The 18,836-nt window shown below is 45.4% G+C and overlaps 1 protein-coding gene across 2 annotated transcripts in view; it reads right to left on the bottom strand.

The window, feature by feature from the left end:
- EEPD1 (endonuclease/exonuclease/phosphatase family domain containing 1) overlaps positions 1-18,836 on the bottom strand; it is a 142,646-nt gene that overhangs the window by 61,808 nt on the left and 62,002 nt on the right. The window lies entirely within an intron of this gene.

The following is an 18,836-nucleotide window of genomic DNA, read 5'->3' as shown; positions in this document are numbered from 1 at the left end:
TTAAATCAAAATGACCATTTTGAAAGTATTTAAAATGTTTCTAAATTTAAAAGTAATTTTTACCATGTGATCCAGCAATTTCACTTTTAAGTATATTCCCAAAAGAATTGAGAGCAGGAACTCGAATAGGTAATTGCACACCAATGTTCATAGCAGCATTATTCACAATAGCCAAAAGGTAGAAACAACTTAAATGTTTACCAACAGATGAACGAATAAGCAAAACGTAGTACATACTTTTAATGGACTATATTACTCAGCCTTAACAAAGAACATTCTGATACATGCCACGCCACAGATGAACCTTGGAGACACGCTAAATGAGGTAAGCCAGTCACAAAAGACAAATACTATACGATCCCACTTATATGAGATATCTTAGAGTAGTCAAATTCACACAGACAGGAAGTAGAACTGTCAGGGGCATTTGAACCACAGCGATTCCATCTCAAATAGGGCTGGGTAAAATAAGGCCAAGACATACTGGGCTGTATTCCCAGGAGGTTAGGCATTAAGTCACAGGGTGAGATAGGAGGTCGGCACAAGATTCAGGTCACAAAGACCTTGCTGATAAAAGAGGGTGTGGTAAAGAGGCTGACCAAAACCCACCAAAACCAAGATGGCCACAAAAGTGACCTCTGGTCACTCTCACTGCTCATTACATGTTAATTATAATGCATTAGCATGCTAAAAGACACGCCCACCAGCACCATGACAGTTTACAGGTGCCATAGCAGCGTCAGGAAGTTACCCTATATGGTCTAAAAAGGAGAGGAACCCTCAGTTCTGGGAATTGCCCACCCCTTTCCTAGAAAACTCATAAATAATCGACCCCTTATTTAGCATATAATAAAAAAACCCATAAAAATACCTAGCCATTCTTTTTTCTTTTTTTGAGACAGTCTCACTCTGTCACCCAGGCTGAAATGCAGTGGAGTAATCTTGGCTCACTGCAACCTTCACCTCCCGAGTTCAAGCCATTCTCCTGCCTCAGCCTCCCCAGTATCTGGTTTTACAGGCGTGTGCTGCTACATCTAGCTAATTTTTGTATTTTTAGTACAGACAGGGTTTCACCATGTTGGCCAGGCGGGTCTTGAACTCCCGGCTTCAAGTGATCCACCCACCTTGGCCTCCCAAAGTGCTGGGATTACAGGCGTGAGTCCACTGTGCTTGACCTCAGGCAGCCATTCTTTATTCCTTTACCAATAAACTTGCTTTCACTTTATAGACTTGCCCCAAATTCTTTTTTGCGCAAGGTCCAAGAACCCTCTTTTGGGGTCTGCATTGGGACCCCTTTCCGGTAACAGAATGGTGCCTACCAGGGACTTGGGGAAAAGGAGAATGGAGAGGTATTGTTTAAAAGGTATGGAATTTCACTTTGGGATAAAGAAAAAGTTCTAGAGGGCCAACGCAGTGGCTCATGCCTGTAATCCCAGCACTTTGGGAGGCCAAGGCAGGAGGACTGCTTGAGCTCAGGAGTTCAGGAGCAGCCTAGACAACATCACAATGTGTCCAGAATTGGTGGGTTCTTGGTCTTGCTGACTTCAAGAATGAAGCCATGGACCCTCGCGATGAGTGTTACAGTTCTTAAAGATGGTGTGTCCGGAGTTTGTTCCTTCGGATGTTTGGACGTGTTCGGAGTTTCTTCCTTCTGGTGGGTTCGTGGTTTCGCTGACTTGAGGAGTGAAGCTGCAGACGTTTGCGGTGAGTGTTACAGTTCATAAAGGCGGCGCGTGTGGAGTTGTTCGTTCCTCCTGGTGGGTTGGTGGTCTCGCTGACTTCAGGAATGATACTGCAGACCTTCGCAGTGAGTGTTACAGCAGCATGGAACCAAAGAGCGAGCAGCAGTAAGATTTATTGCGAAGAGCAAAAGAACGAAGCTTCCACAGCCTGGTATGGTAGGCGAGCGGGTTGCCCCTGCTGGCTAGCGGGCCTGCTTTTATTCCCTTATCTGGCCCCACCCACATCCTGCTAATTGGTCTATTTTACAAAGAGCTGACTGGTCCATTTTACAGAGAGCTGATTGGTCCATTTTACAGAGCACTGATTGATCCGTCTTGACAGAGTGCTGATTGGTGCATTTACAAACCTTTAGCTAGACACAGAGTGCTGATTGGTGTGTTTACAATCCTTTAGCTAGACAGAAAAGTTCTCCAAGTCCCCATCCAATGAACTAGACACAGAGCGCTGATTGGTGCCTTTACAAACCTTTAGCTAGACAGGAGACAGCTAGAAAAGTTCTCCAAGTCCCCACCTCTCAGAAGCCCAGCCAGCTTCACTCACCTCTTACTGGCACTGGCAGTGGGACTTTGCGGCACCTAGCCTGGGCACTAAGGCAGCCCAGAGGGAGCTCGTCCCAGACAATCAAGAGGAAAAGAGGGGAAACGAGAAAGAGACGGAGACCTGCTGTCGTGGCCAACAATCCGGCGAAGAGGAAAAGGCGGTCCACGCACGGGATTCAGCCTCCGATCAAGCCCAGCAGGTGCCGGCCGGCGGCGCCTAGTGCGGGGCTTGCCAAGCCCGCGCTCACCTGGAACCCGCGGCCCGCCAGCGCCGCTTCCGCCCGCGCCTCTCTCTTCACACTTCCCTGCGAGCAGAGGGAGCCGGCTCCGGCCTCGCCAGCCCCAGAGAGGGGCCCTCACAGCGCAGCCGCCGGCTGAAGGGCTCCTTGAGCGCGGCCAGAGCGGACGCCGAGGCGGAGCCGAGAGCGAGCGAGGGCTGCTAGCATGTTGTCACCTCTCAACAAGACCTCATCTCTACTAAAAATACAAAAAGTTAGCCTGGTGTGGTGGCGCATGCCTGTGACTCCAGCTACTCAGGAGGCTGAGGTAGGAGAATCTCTTGAGCCCGGGAGGTCGAGGTTGCAGTGAGCAGAGATCACGCCACTGCACTCCAGCCTGGGTGACAGAGCGAGACTCTGTCTCAAAAAAAAAAAAAAAAAAAGAAAAAAGTTCAGAGACAATGTTGGTGATGATTATACAACAACGTAAGTGTACTTTATGCCATGCCACTGAACTGTACACTTAAAAAGGGTTAAAATGCTAAATTTTATTTATGAATATTTTGCCATAAAAAATTCTAAAAGTATCTGATAGCTACTTACTGTGAGGAATTTGAATACATTCAGAAGAATATAAAGAAAAACAGTCACCCAAATAGCTAAAGCCATCGCTTGCAAAGGGACCCTGCTCAGCCACTCATTTGTTTTCCAAACATTGACAGTGCCCTACTGTGTGCAGGTGACCAAGGATCCATGATTGCTATGGCATTCCCTGCCTGGAAGGCACTCACAGCCAGTCCAGAATATGATGTACTGTATGCCAAAGGGGCACACAGAGATGCAGAGGGGAGCCAGGCCCAGCCGAGGCCACAGGATTCCTGGAGGGACCAGGTTAGCTTTGTCAGGGAAGGAGGGCTGGGAAAAAAGGCGATCACAGAGGAGGTCTATAGAGGCTCCAAGGGCACAGATGACTAGCTGGCTTCCAGTGCAGGTGCCTGAACTGAGGCTACAGCCAGCAACCAGGGTGACAGAATTGAGAACTGCATGTAGGTTGACAGGGGAGGTATTTTCCCCTTTTTGACCTGTTGCTTTTGAAGTGTTCATGGACACAACGAGCAGGTGGTCGATGCTGTGGGGGAGGCCTGGGCTGGAGGCTGTGGGGAAGGCCTGGGCTGGAGGCTGTGGGGGAAACCTGTGCTGGAGGCTGTGGGGGAGGCCTGGGCTGGAGGCTGTAGGGGAGGCCTGGGCTGGAGGCTGTGGGGAAGGCCTGGGCTGGAGGCTATGGGGAAGGCCTGGGCTTGAGGCTGTGGGGGAAACCTGTGCTGGAGGCTGTAGGGGAGGCCTGGGCTGGAGGCTGTGGGGGAAACCTGAGCTGGAGGCTGTGGGGGAGGCCTGGGCTGGAGGCTGTGGGGGAGGCCTGGGCTGGACTCAGCACACAGTAAAAGCATGAGAGCTCCAAGGGGCTGTTTAGGGAGTGGGTCAGCTATGGATGGTGTGACGACACTCCCTGCCCACCCAGAATGCTCACTGGTCATCTCCTCTCCACCTCCAGCAACCCGCACAGGTTCTACGGAATAGAAATAGGCCCACTCTGAAGCACATGCCTCCCTCCAAAGGGATTAGACAATTTATCTTTTTTTTTTTTTTTGAGACAGGGTCTCACTTTGTCACCCAGGCTGGAGTACACTGGCACCATCTTGGCTCACTGCAGCTTTGACCTCCAGGGTTCAAGCGATTCTCCTGCCTCAGCCTTCCAAGCAGCTCGGACTGCAGGCGCACGCCACCACACCAGGCTAATTTTTGTATTTTTAGTAGAGATGGGATTTCATCATGGTGCCCAGGCTGGTCTCAAACTCCTGAGCTCAGGCGATTCGCCTCCCTCAGCTTCCCACAGTACTAGAATTACAGGTGTGAGACACCACATCTGGTCAGAATTAGGCAATTTTTAAGTTCACCTTAATTTATAGAATTCTTCATACCCTTTGTACAACTAAGCAAACACTGTCTCACCAAATACAATGGCTAATTTAAAAGCAGCTTCAAGGAGTGCAATGAAAGTTTTCAAGGCTTATAAGAAACCACCAACACCAACAACAAATCAGGCCGGGCACGGTGGCTCACACCTGTAATTCCAGCACTTTGAGAGAACAAGGCGGGTAGATCATTTGAGGTCAGGACTTCGAGACCAGCCTGGCCAACATGGTGAAACCCTGTCTCTACTAAAAATACAAAAATTAGCCCAGGCATGGTGGCGGGCGCCTGTAATCCCAGCTACTCAGGAGGCTGAGGTGGGAGAATCGCTTGAGCCTGGGAAGCAGAGGTTGCAGTGAGCTGAGATGACACCAGGCACTCCAGCCTGGGTGACAGAGCGAGACTCTGTCTTAAAAAACAAACAAACAAAAAACAAAAAACCCACCAAAAAACAAAACAAACAACAAATTAGCAAACATCCAGGCTCATGGACAGGAGTGTGGGCGTTCTCTCTGCTCCAACCCCGTTGGCTTTTGTTCCATCTCTTAGGCAGGTTTGCTTTTGTTGTTTCTCTGGCTTGGAGGGGTCTTCCCCAGGATCTTTGCAACACCATCTGTCTCATCCCCTCATTCTAGTCTAACTGGGAATGCCATCTCCTCCAAGCAAACTTCCCTGGACACCCGAGTTAAACCAGCATCCCAGATCACAATATGTTATTTTCTTCAGTGGTCTTTGTGCTACCTTGAAGCATGAGTATATCGGGGTGCTTTTGTCTGTCTCCTCCCAACAAGCGTGGAAGCTCCTTGAGGCTGGGGGCTGAGACATTCTTGCTTATAATTACATTTGTGGTGTCTACAACTGGCACATGGAAAGCGCTCAAGGAATTTATTTGCTGACCAGGCCTGGAGGCCTTCAGGCCAAGTTGCTATCATAGCTCATACATTCCAGCCTGAATGGGTAATAGCAAAGGCCATGCCTCGGTTTCTCCTTCTGAAAAGAATGCCTCAAACAAGATGACTGGGTGGATCCTCCCTTGTTGAAAGGTGCTACGTGAATTATGTAACTGACTGTTATTCATGAAATATGCCTGGTGGCAGGTCAAGGCCATTGGCCACTCCTCAGCACATTCTGATTCCCACTGTGCAAATCTAGATTCCAGGTTACCAATTTGGACAGTAACTTATATGCTAAGTTAGGACTATCCAGTTGTAGCTCAAATTTCAGAAGCCTAATCTGCCTCTGAAATAACCATGATAAATATTTACACTGGAGGGACTTTTCAGATAGTCTCCCATTCCTGCCCCTTTTATGGTCATGAAGTCCAATTTAGTATCAGGTATCAAATGGCAACAGCTTAAAGAAAAGATCTCAACACTGTTAAAATATTCAGCTCTATTTTTCTCCCTACTATTCACTAAGATATTACATTCAAGCCACAGCAGAACAAGATTTGAAAACCAACAATTTCAGGCTCTAAAATGAAAATGACATTAAAATAACTTCAACTGACTCTGATTTAAGTCAAAACCTGAAGGATGCCATGTCCTGCTCTCATGAGTTACTGTCCTCTAGAACACACCTGGCACAGGCCTGGCATGCACAGTGCTACCCTCCAACCCCCCAGCCTCCACAGAACTCTCCCCCACTGAACTTAGATTCAGCTTCCAAATTCTTCTCAACACTGCAGTGAGCCACAACCAATCTACTGAAATCGGCATATGAGATAAAAACCCATTTATTTTCTGCTCTAAAACCAATACCAAATAGTATTATGCATTAGGAGTAGGGGGAGGGGCAAAAACAAACAAACCAGAGACATTCTTATACTACTAAAACCCAGCAAGGGCTGGTGCGGTATCACGTCTGTAATCCCAGCACTTCAGGAGGCCGAGGCGGGTGGATCACAAGGTCAGGAGATCAAGACCATCCTGGCTAACACAGTGAAACCCCGTCTCTTCTACAAATACAAAAAATTAGCTGGGCCTGGTGGTGGGCGCCTGCAGTCCCAGCTACTCGGGAGGCTGAGAGAGGAGAATCGCTTGAACCTGGGAGGCGGAGGTTGCAGTGAACCAAGATTGTGCCACTGAATTCCAGCCTAGGTGACAGAGTGAGACTCCATCTCAAAACAAAAACAAAAACAAAAACAAAACAAAACAAAACAAAAAAAACCAAAAAAAACCCCAGCAACATAAATGGAATAGCTTTAGGGGCAGAGGGAGAGAAGATGATAAGACACTCAGATCTACACAGTTTAGTGTTTCAAAATGAGAGCAGTGCATATTAATATTAAGAAGCTACTGCTAGAGCTGTTCATAACTTTGGATTTCTTCAGAAAGCTGTTTTGTCCTCCTGAGAGTTGCAGTCCTTAAGGGTATTCTGAGATGCTTCCTGTTATATAACTGTCCTGATTTTATTTCTAACCTTATTGGAAACGCTTCCAGTTTATGGTATTTATTTCAGTATTTATGATATCAGATTCTTCTAGCATATCAGATACTCCCTGGGAGGAAATTTCAGACATATGAAGCGGCAATAAGCCCATGTACTAAATCCTCCACTTGACACCATCTAACTTTTTGCCCTGGAAGGGAATCTGGTATCTCATATTTTCAATTCTGCCTCTTCCTTCCCGCCTTTCTTCTGCTGATTCTGCAAACTTATACTGAATACCTCCTATATTTCAGAAACTGCCATGTGTCTGGGGGACAAGATGAACACACAGTTCCTGCCCTCCACAAGGGCCCACAGGGGTTAGGAAGCTGCTTCAGCGTATGCCCGAGGAAGAGAGAGGTGTCTTCCTGAGACTCTCCTGGGTTCCAACATGGACCAGTAGATCCGGGCCTAAGAGGTTGTGTCTGTTAGCGGCCTGGAGCTTGGTCCTCATCCCCTGAGAACAGCACAGCCCCAAGCAGATGAAAGCTGCAATGAACTATAATTTCTTTTTCTGTACCCTACTTTGAGAAGAGTGGCAAATCACACAAAAGCAGCTGATAGCAGTGATTTATTTAGATAAATGACAGCTTGAAGGGCAAGTTCTGAAGTCAGGATGAGCAACACTTAGAAAGACCTAGAATGCGTGCAGTTAAGATCTACAATGGGATTAGAGAGGGTGATGGGGAAAGTGCCAGGCAGACACTGACAGCACAGAAGACAAGCAGCAGCACTGAGGTGACAGAAGCCAGAGGGCACCCCTGCAGTCCAGGACGGCATGGGACACGGACCGCATGAGCCTCGATGGCCCCCAAAAAGACAGATATGGGATAACTCTATGGATGCTTCAAAAGCACTTAAAGGATAAACCCTCAACTATAGAGACACTTATGCTTCCAGAATAGATTATAACCTAAAGGATGCTAGAGTCAGGATTCACCCTGGCTCCCTTTCTCTGAGGATTCTGGCACTTTGAGTTCCCACTGCGTTTATTAAATGACATAGTATAGTCCATGAGACACAGCAATATGTAACAGACAATGAATGCTATATGATGGATCCATTCATTCACTGTATGGATAAAATATCTAAGGTTATGCAGTATGCACGAGGCACTCCTGGGTGCTAGGGACACACTGATGAGCAAAAGCAGCCTCTGCCCCTAGACATCTGAGTCTAATGGAGGAACCAGGTAAGTGCATCAGCCGTGTGATGGGCACTCTCAGGAGGCAAACACATGGCGCCATATACCTGCTGGAAGGGCACTGCACAAAGCTGGGAGGCTTCCTGAGGAGTAGCCCATCAGCTCACACCTTCAGGCCTACACAGCAGAGGGGAGGACAGGAGCATTCCGGGTAGGGTGGCAGGAACGGCAAGAGCAAAGGAATGAGGGGACAGAGTGAGCATGGCCTGCTCAGGGACTGCATGCTGACCATGGACATGGGGAGGTGGGACTGAAGGTAGGAGGTAGGAACTCAAGGATTATTCTGCAGAAACAGGTGGGGCTGACCCTGCTCAGAGGGTCTGTCAAGCCACATCAAGGAGTCTGGCAAGGAGTAGTCACAAATAATTTAGGGCAGTGATGTGGCAGAGGCCCGGGGGCACAGAAAGTAACTAATAAAAATATGGCCATGGTGTCGAGAATGGATAGGGATGGGGTGGGGGTGGCAATGCTGGAGGTAGAGAGACCCAGGACGGGTCCAGGTAAGAGATGAAGGTGGCCTGTGCAGGCAAATGGCACTGGGCTAATTCTACACAGGTGAGCAGCTGGTAGGGCCTGATGAATGAACAGATGAGGGGAACAAGAAAGAAACATTACTCCAGTTTCCACCTTGTGAAACTGGGGGCTGAAGGGATCACCTACTTAGGGAGCCAAGCAGGGCTGAAGATGCGAGTCTGGTCTTGGACACACTGGGGTTCAGGGCTTTGGGACCTTTGAGTGGAGTTTGAGGAGGTAACTGGCTGTACCTCAGCAAGTCCTGGGCTATAGATTTGGACATCGGAGCGGGAGGATGGTGACGAAGGGAAGAGACCATCCAGGAGGCTGTGAGGACAGAGAAGACAGTCCAGGGTAGGTGCCCAAGGGCCATCAACAATTAGCAGCTGGAAACAGGAATGGGAGGCTGTTATGGAAGCGGCAAAGGGACTGCCAGGAAGGTAGAAGGGAAACCCGGAGAACACGGCCGGCAGCCATAGGGGGAGAGTGCTGCAAGAGGGCAGGGAGCCAGTTGTTCAGAATTTACAGAATGCCAGGTAAGCAAAGGCTGGTGGCATTGGAGAGAGCGGCTGCAGGGGGTGGTGGAGATGATGCCAGGTTTCAGTGGGTGAGAAGTGGATAGAAGTGAAGGAGGAGGAATGACGACATTAAAATCTAGGTACAACATGTTGGGTGGCTTCTCACAGCATGATTTTCCAAGGAGAAAACGCAAAGCCAGCAGGTATTTAGCCTTATCCAAGTGAAGGCAATTATTAAAGCACAAACAGTCCCTCTCAAAGCTGTGCATTCACATTCTCTTTCTCTCTCTTTCCTCCATGCCTTCCCTCCCTCCCCAAATGATATAGTCACGGGACCCAGTTTTTCTCTCAGAGTATAATCACCATTTGCAGGATTTGGAAGAAAACTAAAGATCATGAAAGTTGTTAATGATGCCTGGACTAGTTTTGTTTTATAATATAATACTTCCACACCCTCCTCTGCAAGAAAAAGAGAAGAATGTGAAGACCCTAAATTGAAGAGCCCACACCAAACCCCAGCACCTCCAGCAATGCTGGCGACACAGGCCCTGTACCTGATGTATCAGCCCACACTGTCTCCCAGACTGTACAGCAAGTGACAGGGAAGGGGTTTCTGCACGTGCCTTTAGAAGAGGGGTTCAGCAGTGTAAACCTGGGGAAAGGGGCTCTCCAGGCAGCCTTTCTCTCTAAGGGAGAGAGGAGGCCCAAGAGGAGAACATGGAGCGAAGGTGTAATCACAGCCAGGGCCCGGAGGCCAGGGGCAATGGCCACTCTCTACTCACATGTCTCTGTGACAAACCTATTAATCAATTTTCATCCTTAATAACAGCCCTAGTAATAAAACTAGGAATAGTCCCCTTTCATTTCTGAGTCCCAGAGGTAACCCAAGGAACCTCCCTAATGCCTGGCACACTTCTCCTCACATGACAAAAACTAGCCCCTATCTTGATTATGTTTCAAATTCTCCCATCAATAAACACGAATATCCTCCTGTCTATCACAATCCTATCCATTATTGTAGGTGGTCGAGGAGGACTTAATCAAACACAACTGTGTAAAATCCTGGCAGGCCTGGCCCCACCTGTGTCTGCAGAATAACTTTTTCCTTCATTCACATCACTGATTTGATTTTCCACAGCAGTTTTTTTTTTTTTTCTTTTTTTGAGACGGAGTCTTACTCTATTGCCCAGGCTGGAGTGCAGTGGCACAATCTCGGCTCACTGAAACCTCTGCCTCCCAGGTTCAGATAATTCTCTTGCCTCAGCCTCCTGAGTAGCTGGGACTACAGGTGTGTGCCACCACGCTTGGCTTATTTTGTATTTTTAGTAAAGATGGGATTTCACCATGTTGGCCAGACTGGTCTCAAAGTCCTGACCTCAAGTGATCCGCCTGTCTCAACCTCCCGAAGTGCAGGATTAGGGCGGGTAGCCACCATGCCCGGTCTGTATTTGTTTTATGTGGGGTGGAGTTACTTAAGGAATTTCATGAAAGTCAGATTCACAAATGGCATCAATCCAGATGTCTGAACATGCCTCTTTTCCCTTTCAAGCAAAGTTCCAGGTTAACTTCTGAGGAAATTAATGAAGGAATCCCCCCACCCTTCTTTAATAGAGATGGGGGTCTCACTGTGTTGCCCAGGGTGGTCTCCAACTCCTGGGCTCAAGCGATCCTCCCATCTCAGCCTCCCAAAGTGCTGGGATTAGGCCGGGCGTGGTGGCTCATGCCTGTAATCTCATCACTTTGGGAGGCTGAGGTGTGTGGATTACCTGAGGTCAGGAGTTTGAGACCAGCCTGACCAACATGGTGAAACCCCCTCTCTACTAAAAATACAAAAATTAGTTGGGCACGGTGGCATGTGCCTGTAATCTCAGCTACTTGGGAGCCTGAGGCAGGAGAATCACTTGAACCTGGGAGGTGAAGCTTGCAGTGAGCCAAGACTGCATCATTGCACTCCAGCCTGGGCAACAAGAGCAAAACTCCGTCTCGAAACAAAAAACAAAAACCAAAAAAACCCAAAGTGCTGGGATTACAGGTGTGAGCCACTGCGCCTGGCCAAAAATTTCTTGTCTCTTGTTTTTATCACCAAATTTTAGAAGACATCATGGGTGTTACATGCAGGCCTGTTTTCCCCCATGCTTACTTTCCTCCTCTATTGGCTCAGAGCTGAGGAAACACAGGGGCCATCAGCATCTGCACATCAGTGGACACGCCCAGGAGGAGGGACGAGCTCTGGAGAAGGAGCTGCTTTTCCTAAATATGTCCTTGACAGCGTTGCATCCCGTCACTGCCAAGACACCCTTCCTCGCCAAAGCCAAGTGCGGGATTAGGATGTCAGCACAAAACAATCTCCGTGGAATTTAGCTTGGGCAGTAACTGTTCTTAGCAGGTTTGAAAGAATTAGTCTGCAAAACAATCTGGGCAGGAAACTTCTTTGATGACAGTGCCCAAGTTTTTTATTCCATTCAGGTTTTCAACTGCTTGAATCAATTACAGTATATTCTATTTTTTAAGAAAATTATCCAATCCATTCAGATTTTCAAATTTTGAGCACAAAATTATACAAGTAATCACTTTAAACTTAATAATCACCTCTGCATCTGTTTCTGGCCACCCCCCCCTCCCTTCTTTAAGATGGGTAGATATTTTTTCTCATTTTGAAAATTAGATCTGTGAGAAATCAGTCTACTTTGTTGGTTTCCTGAAAAATTAGCACTAGGATTTATCAATTGTACCATTCTTTTTCTAATTAAGGTTCACATTTATCTTAATTCCTTTCTCCAATTTTCCACTGTTTTCTTTGGTTTCTCTGTCACCTTCTTTTGTTTAAATGATTTATTACATATATAAAGCCATACTTTTTTCTCTAAGTATGTATTTATCCTTGTTTCAAATTTCATTATGCAGTCTTCTTGTTACTATCTATGTAGTCTACAGTTGTAGTGTTGACCTCTTATTGGATTCAATGGTTATTTGAATTGTGTTTTTCTATCTCCAAGTAGTTTGGTTTTAAATTTTATTTTCTATAGTTCTAGTGCACTCTATTTAGGGGAAGCACCCTGTGTATTTATTTCCTGATTAGTAAAGTGTATTGAGACTCTTTTGGGTCTACTTTGTGCTGAGTTCACGTTTCCATTTCCCAAGCATTTGAGTAGTTCCTGAACATGTTTTTGGATCTATCAGTGTTCACTTTAAGTTTTTCATATTAATGTAGGAAACAAGAGTCAGTTCAAGCTGCACTGCCTACTGGCTGCAGGGTCTTAAGGAACCTGAAGAACTCAGCAGCAGGTGGGAAGAGAAAGCGACTGACGCCCGCTTCTGTGGCCGGGAGCAGAGGTGACTAAGGTAAAGTACTTAGCACGCTGCTTCGCTCATAAGCCTCTCGCAATGGCGGCTATTAGTACTCATCATTCAGAGCCTTTCTTTAGCCACTAACACTTCTTGAGGATTAGAATAACGACTGAAACAACTTTTTCTTGATACCATCCCATTTCGGACAAGCAGCATTACAACCCTTATCTCCCCTTCCCTCTTTGATCTTCATTAGCAATACTCTAAGGCTTAGATCCAGAATACAGGCATTTGGTTGTCTTTCCATTACATAGTTTATTGTAAGAACAATTTTTGACATTTGCATTTGTTTGCTAATCAGACTTATAACAATAATTTAAACTGCTCTCTAGTTTTATGGAATCTGGTGCTTATGTTAGCTACTCTTGAGCTCTGTTTTAACTCTTGAGCATCCATGACATGTCTTTAAAGTGAATTTTAAAGAAAGAAGCATGTTTGTATACTTCCCTAAGCCCCTGCATGTCTGAGAATGTCTTTCTGATTGGCTTCACAGACAAAAGGCAACTCAGCTGAGCATAAAATTGTTTGGGTTGCTACATAACCCCCAAATTTTGTAGAGGGTTCACAAACTTACTTGATAATCGAAGAACTTTTAATGCTTCAGATTCTCAGGCTCCACACGTATGTTGGTGTTATGGGGCCTGGGAATAGAGCCAAATTTTTTTTTAATTCCCAGATGTTTTAATCTTCTGACAGGTTCTGTAAACACAGTCTCTTTGTTATACAGAACAAGTCTAAAGTCGACTTAATTTTTGTTACTTTTTTCTCTGTTTGGATGAAATGCTTGTCCCCCTCTTATCGTTGTTATTCTTTATTATTCCCAGGGTATGCTCAGATGTGGCCGTCTCTTTCTGAGTTTGTTCAGAATGTGGTTGAGTGAGGCCTTTGATATTCACGCACAGTCCCTCGTGAGCACGGGGTTTCCTTCCATCACAGTTTGGATGACGGATCACTGATTTCAATAATCACCAACGCCAAAAATCTGAATGTGGGTGGTCAGTTCCATCTTCCACATGTATAACCTTGTCTCTTGTTCTTCTCTTCTTTTCTCATATTTTCCAGAACCTTTCTTGACTTGTTTCACCCTGACTCATATCACTGATTTGATTTTCCATGGCATTTGTGTTGTTTTCTGTGGCTGTTCTAACAAATTATCACAAACTTGGTGACTTAACACAACAGAAAGTCATTCCCTCAGTTCTGGAGGCCAGAAGTCTCAGGCTCACTGGGCTGAAATCAAGCTATCGGAATGGCCGCACTCCCTCTGGAGGCTCGAGAGGAGAGCCTATTTTTTTTTTGTCTCTGGTGGCTGCCTGCATTCCTTGTTTTTGGCCTCATCACTCCAGTCTGTCGCCACGGTCATGTCGCTTTCTCTCCTGTCTATCATCACATCTCCTTCTTCCTGTCTCTTACAAGGACATTTGTGATTGCAATTAGGGCCCACATAGATGACCCAGTATAACCCCCATACCACTCAAGATCCTTAATTTAATCAAATCTGCAAAACTTTTTTTTTTTTTTTCCATGTGAGGTAACATTCACAAGTGCCAAGGATTAGGATATGGAAAACTTTTGGAGGCCATTATTCAGTTTACTATACATGAATACTTTTTTATACTCTTGCTAATTTGGATTTTAGTTCTGCTATTGGATCCTTAAAACCTTTCCTTATGGAATCCATCTCCTTGCTTTTCCCTTTCTGTTGCTTTTCCATGTCAAATATCCTTTCTTCACGTTTTACTGTTCCTGGCCCTGGGAGACCATGTGCTTTTGCTGTATACTGAGGATGCCACATATTTTCCCAAAACTATCTTCTGGAGTCTGCTGTAGATGGTTTTTCAAAATAGAAACTCCATCTCAGTCTACAGAAGCTCTTGCTTTTACCTTGTTCTGCAGGACTTTTCCACAGCCTTTTTTTAGTCTTTATGCATCCTTAAACAAGGAAACATTTGTCCAGCTATTATGAGTGGACTGACTGTTGGCCCGTTTTCTATCCACCTGTGTAAAGGATTGATCTCTCCTTCTCATACCCACCTTGGGAAGGCACAGAGAAAGAGCTCTGCTTCCAGTCAACTTGAAACCTTTCACTCCACTGAGATCCCACTGAACAGGGGTGATGATGAACAGCAAAAGTCAGGCTGGCTGCTGACCAAAGACTAGGAAACACTTCCATATACAAGCTTTTTTTCCCAACAGCAAATTGCCTATTTAATGCCACTTTTTAAAAAGCTGAAACATTTAACCTAATTTAAGATCTGAGGCCCCACAGGAAAGTCCATTAGAAAGTTAATGACTTGGCTTAACTGCAGGAGATAAAACTAAAGTAGACTAGGCAATTTTATTCCTGGAAAATTTGGAAGAAAAGGCAGGGGAACAGACTGAAATGTAGAAAGAACCAATGAAGAGGAGAAAGAGGATTCAGTTGAAAGTGTTTTCCAGATGTTGGTACCCTGCTAAGCCTTGATTATATTATTTTACTTACATCTGCAAGTTTCTCCTTGCAGACATAGTTGTAACAAACTGCAGATTCTAAAGCTAAACTAAGTATTCAAGGACTGACTGTATGATTTGTACACTACAATATTAACTTTTCATCCTTCTCCCCCTGACCCTTGGCTTTGGAATACCTTAAGCCTTAACTGAAGAGGCAGGGATTTCGATTTCTATTTTACAGCTTCAGAGCAATGAAGTGGCTTATTCAGGGTCCACACAGGGATGAGGCCAAGCTTGTATAATTTAAAAGCATGCACTGCTTTTTATTTATTCAACAAATATTTACTAAGCATCTACTATGTGCCTGGCATAGTTCTCAACACCAGAGATAGGGCAAGGAACAAAACAGAATCTTGACTCTGATGAAGCTTACGTTCTAATGAGGGGTAGGGAGTGGTGGGCTGCAGGTCAATGTTTAACCACTGGCTCTAGGGGTGGGGGATGCAGAGGAGTTGCCACATTTGCCAATTTCTGTGGTGTCTTACATACTCCCACCAAGGCCCATTTCAAGTCACCAGTCTGGTGTGACTCAGTGTGGAGCTGGGAAGAGATGCGCACAAAAAGCTCCCAAGAGCCCTTGCACACCAGCTCCACCCAGCATGCAATAGTGAGGAGGTGCTGAGGTCTGTGTTAAAATTTATTTCTTATTATTACTGTGTTAAAATTTATTTCTTATTATTACATTTATTTATTTATTTATTTATTTATTTATTTATTTATTTATTTTTTGAGACAGAGTCTCACTCTGTCGCCCAGGTTGGAGTGCAGTAGCGTGATCTTGGCTCACTGCAACCTCTGCCTCCCGGGTTCAAGCGATTCTCCTGTCTCAGCCTCCCAAGTAGCTGGGATTACAGGCACCCGCCACCACGCCTGCCTAATTTTTGTATTTTTAGTAGAAATGGGGTTTTGCCATGTTGGCCAGGCTGGTCTCGAACTCCTGACCTCAAGCGATCTTGAGGGGACTCTAGCTGGGCATTTTCCTGTGCTCTTCTTCCCGCAACCTGCTCAGGCCATGTGGGATGGACTTCCAGGGGCCAATCATGTCTGATTTTCCTACCTTTCCTTTCCATTCACTAGCCTGCCCTCAAATACTGTAATCTTTCGTGTTTTATATATCTCTTTATGTATATCCAAGCCTGTGAGAATGAAGTAAACACACACACACACACACACACACACACACACTCTCTCTCTCTCTCTCTCTTTAAATGCATGCTGGCCAACTATCAGGCCAGTAATTAGGGGATTGGGCTGTTTTTGGTCCCCACTTCTTTCTTTCTTCTTCTTTCCTTCTTTCCTTCCTTCCTTCCTTCTTTCCTTCCTTCCTCTTCCTCTTTCTTCTTCTTTTCTTCTTTCCTTCTCTCTCTCTCCCCTCCCTCCCCCTCTCCTTCCTTCCTTTCCTTTCTTTCCTTCCTTCCTTCTTTGAAATAGGGTCTTGCTATGTTGCTCAGGCTGGTTTCAAACTCCTGGGCTCAAGCAATCCTCTTGCCTCGGCCTCCCAAAGTGCTGGGATTACAGGTGTACACCACCACACCCAGCCAGGTCCCCACCTTTTGTATTTTGGAATTCATAGGAGATTCCTTGTTACTTGATTTTTTTTTCCTGTAAAATGACCACGAGTTTAGGCTTTGCCATCTAGTTGCTCTTTTGTTCCTAACGTTCAAATTATGAATTTTTTAAACCTACAAGAAAGTTTAGGGCACTATATGGTGAAGACTCATAGACACACTGCCTACATTCCACAATTAGCATTATCATTATCACACATCTGCCCACCTAATCAGACATCGATCCATCTTATTTTCTAAGATGGATTTCAAAGTATGTTACAATCCAATGATTTGGTTTTTGATATTTCCCACAAAGGAAAAATAATTTCTCTTATTTTCTGTAGGGAACTTCCTACAGACTTCCAGATACCAACCCGAAACCCCACTTTCTTGCTCTACCTAAACCCAGTATTAACACTTTTCCTCCAGGCCTTTCTCCTAGGCTCCAGCCTTAAGCTTTTATTAACCAAATTCCCTCCTCATCTGGACAAAATCGCCATTCTCCCTCCCACCAGCCTACTTCTCTTCCACCTTCTAATGTTCCCATCCTAAGCTTGTCAAGCCACCATAACATGCCTATTTCTAAGGCCCAACTTTACATTTGATCACATATTTTTAGCCAAAAGAGGGTGATATTTTCACATAGTACAGCAGTCACCCCATATCTGCAGTTTCACTTTTTTATGGTTTCAGTGACCCACAGTCAATCAGAGTCCAAAAATATTAAATGGAAAATTCTGGAAATATACAATTCACAATCTCACACTGCACTGCTGTGTCTCACCAGGGATGTGAACCCTCCCTTTGCTCAGCGTCTTCATCTGCAGATGCTTCCCATCCTTTAGACACTTAGCAGCCTTCCTATTATCTCACATCAGCACAAGAAGAAGGGTGAGTCTGTACAGTATAAGGTGTTTTGAGAAAGAGACAGACCACATTCACATAAATTTTATTACAGTCTATTGTTATAATTTTTTTTTTAGTTTTTTCCTCCTCTTCCTCCCCCTCCTATTAGAATTTTTCTATTTTATTATTATTGTTGTTCATCTCTTTCTGTGCCTAATTTATAAGTTAAACTTTACCATAGGTATGTATGGATAGGAAAAAACAGTATATAGGGTTTGGCACATCTGAAGTCTTGGAAGATAACGTCCGAGGACAAGGGGGACTACTGTATTCAGTATAAATGAGCCCCCCCTCGTGCACTTGAAAATAGAATGATACTGGCTCTGCCCTGGGCCCCTAGGGACCGTTACGCAGCTCTTAATAACAATCAGAGTATCGTTTCTGCCCAGCCAGGCTTACTGCTGCTGTTCTCAACCACTCATTGCCACCATCTTAAGAACTTCTTGTTTCATTTCTCTGGGAAAGAGTAAGAGTGATTAACTGAACACACAAGAGAAAAAGAAATTTCTGCTTTCAGAGCATACTGAAAATTAGAAAGTTAGATAACACAATACAGGGTCTGTGATTGCAAATTAATACTCCAGCCAAAATTCCTCCTTTGGCATTCAGTGCTGACCTTTCACCTCTTAGCAAGGCTTCTCTTCCTTTTAGGCCAGGCGAAATTCACCTCTGGGTTTTGTTAGAGCCCACGGCCTCGCTAATCAGTAAAAAGCAATCCCCCCTCTCTCCCTGTAACACAAACCAGCCAGTTAGGTTCTCTGGGCAGGGAGTTGTTTACAATAGCAATTATAAGAGCACATTTCACAGGAATCTTTTGGTTATTTGTTTTAAAAGTTATCAGAGGCATTTGAACCAGAACAACTCCATCTTGAATAGGGGCTGGGTAAAATAAGGCTGAGACCTACTAGGCTGTATTCCCAGGAGGTTAGGCATTCTAAGTCACAGGATAAGATAGGAGGTTGCCCCAAGATACAGGTCATGAAGACCTTGCTGATAAAAGAGGCTGCAGTAAAGAAGCTGGCCCAACCCTACCAAAACCAAGATGGTGATGAAAGTGACCGCGGGTCATCCTCACTACTCGTTACACACTAATTGTAATGCATTAGCATGCTAAAAGACACTCTCGCCAGTGCCATGACAGTTTGTAAGTGACAGTTTATAGGAAGTTACCCTACATGGTCTAAAAAGGGGAGGTACCCTCAGTTCCAGGAATTGCCCACCCCTTTCCCGGAAAACTCATGAATAATCCTCCCCTTGTTTAGCACATAATCAAGAAATAACCATAAATATGGGCAACCAGTGGCCCATGCCGCCGCTCTGCCTATGGAGTAGCCATTCTTTATTCCTTTACTTTCCTAACAAACTTGTTTTCACTTTACTCCATGGACTTGCCCCAAATTCTT

The sequence above is a fragment of the Pan paniscus genome, chromosome 6 (assembly GCF_029289425.2).
Source record: "Pan paniscus chromosome 6, NHGRI_mPanPan1-v2.0_pri, whole genome shotgun sequence".
Classification (NCBI taxonomy): Eukaryota; Metazoa; Chordata; class Mammalia; order Primates; family Hominidae; genus Pan; species Pan paniscus.
Note: the sequence above shows the minus strand (reverse complement) of the source record. Positions and strands in the feature narration are given on the sequence as shown.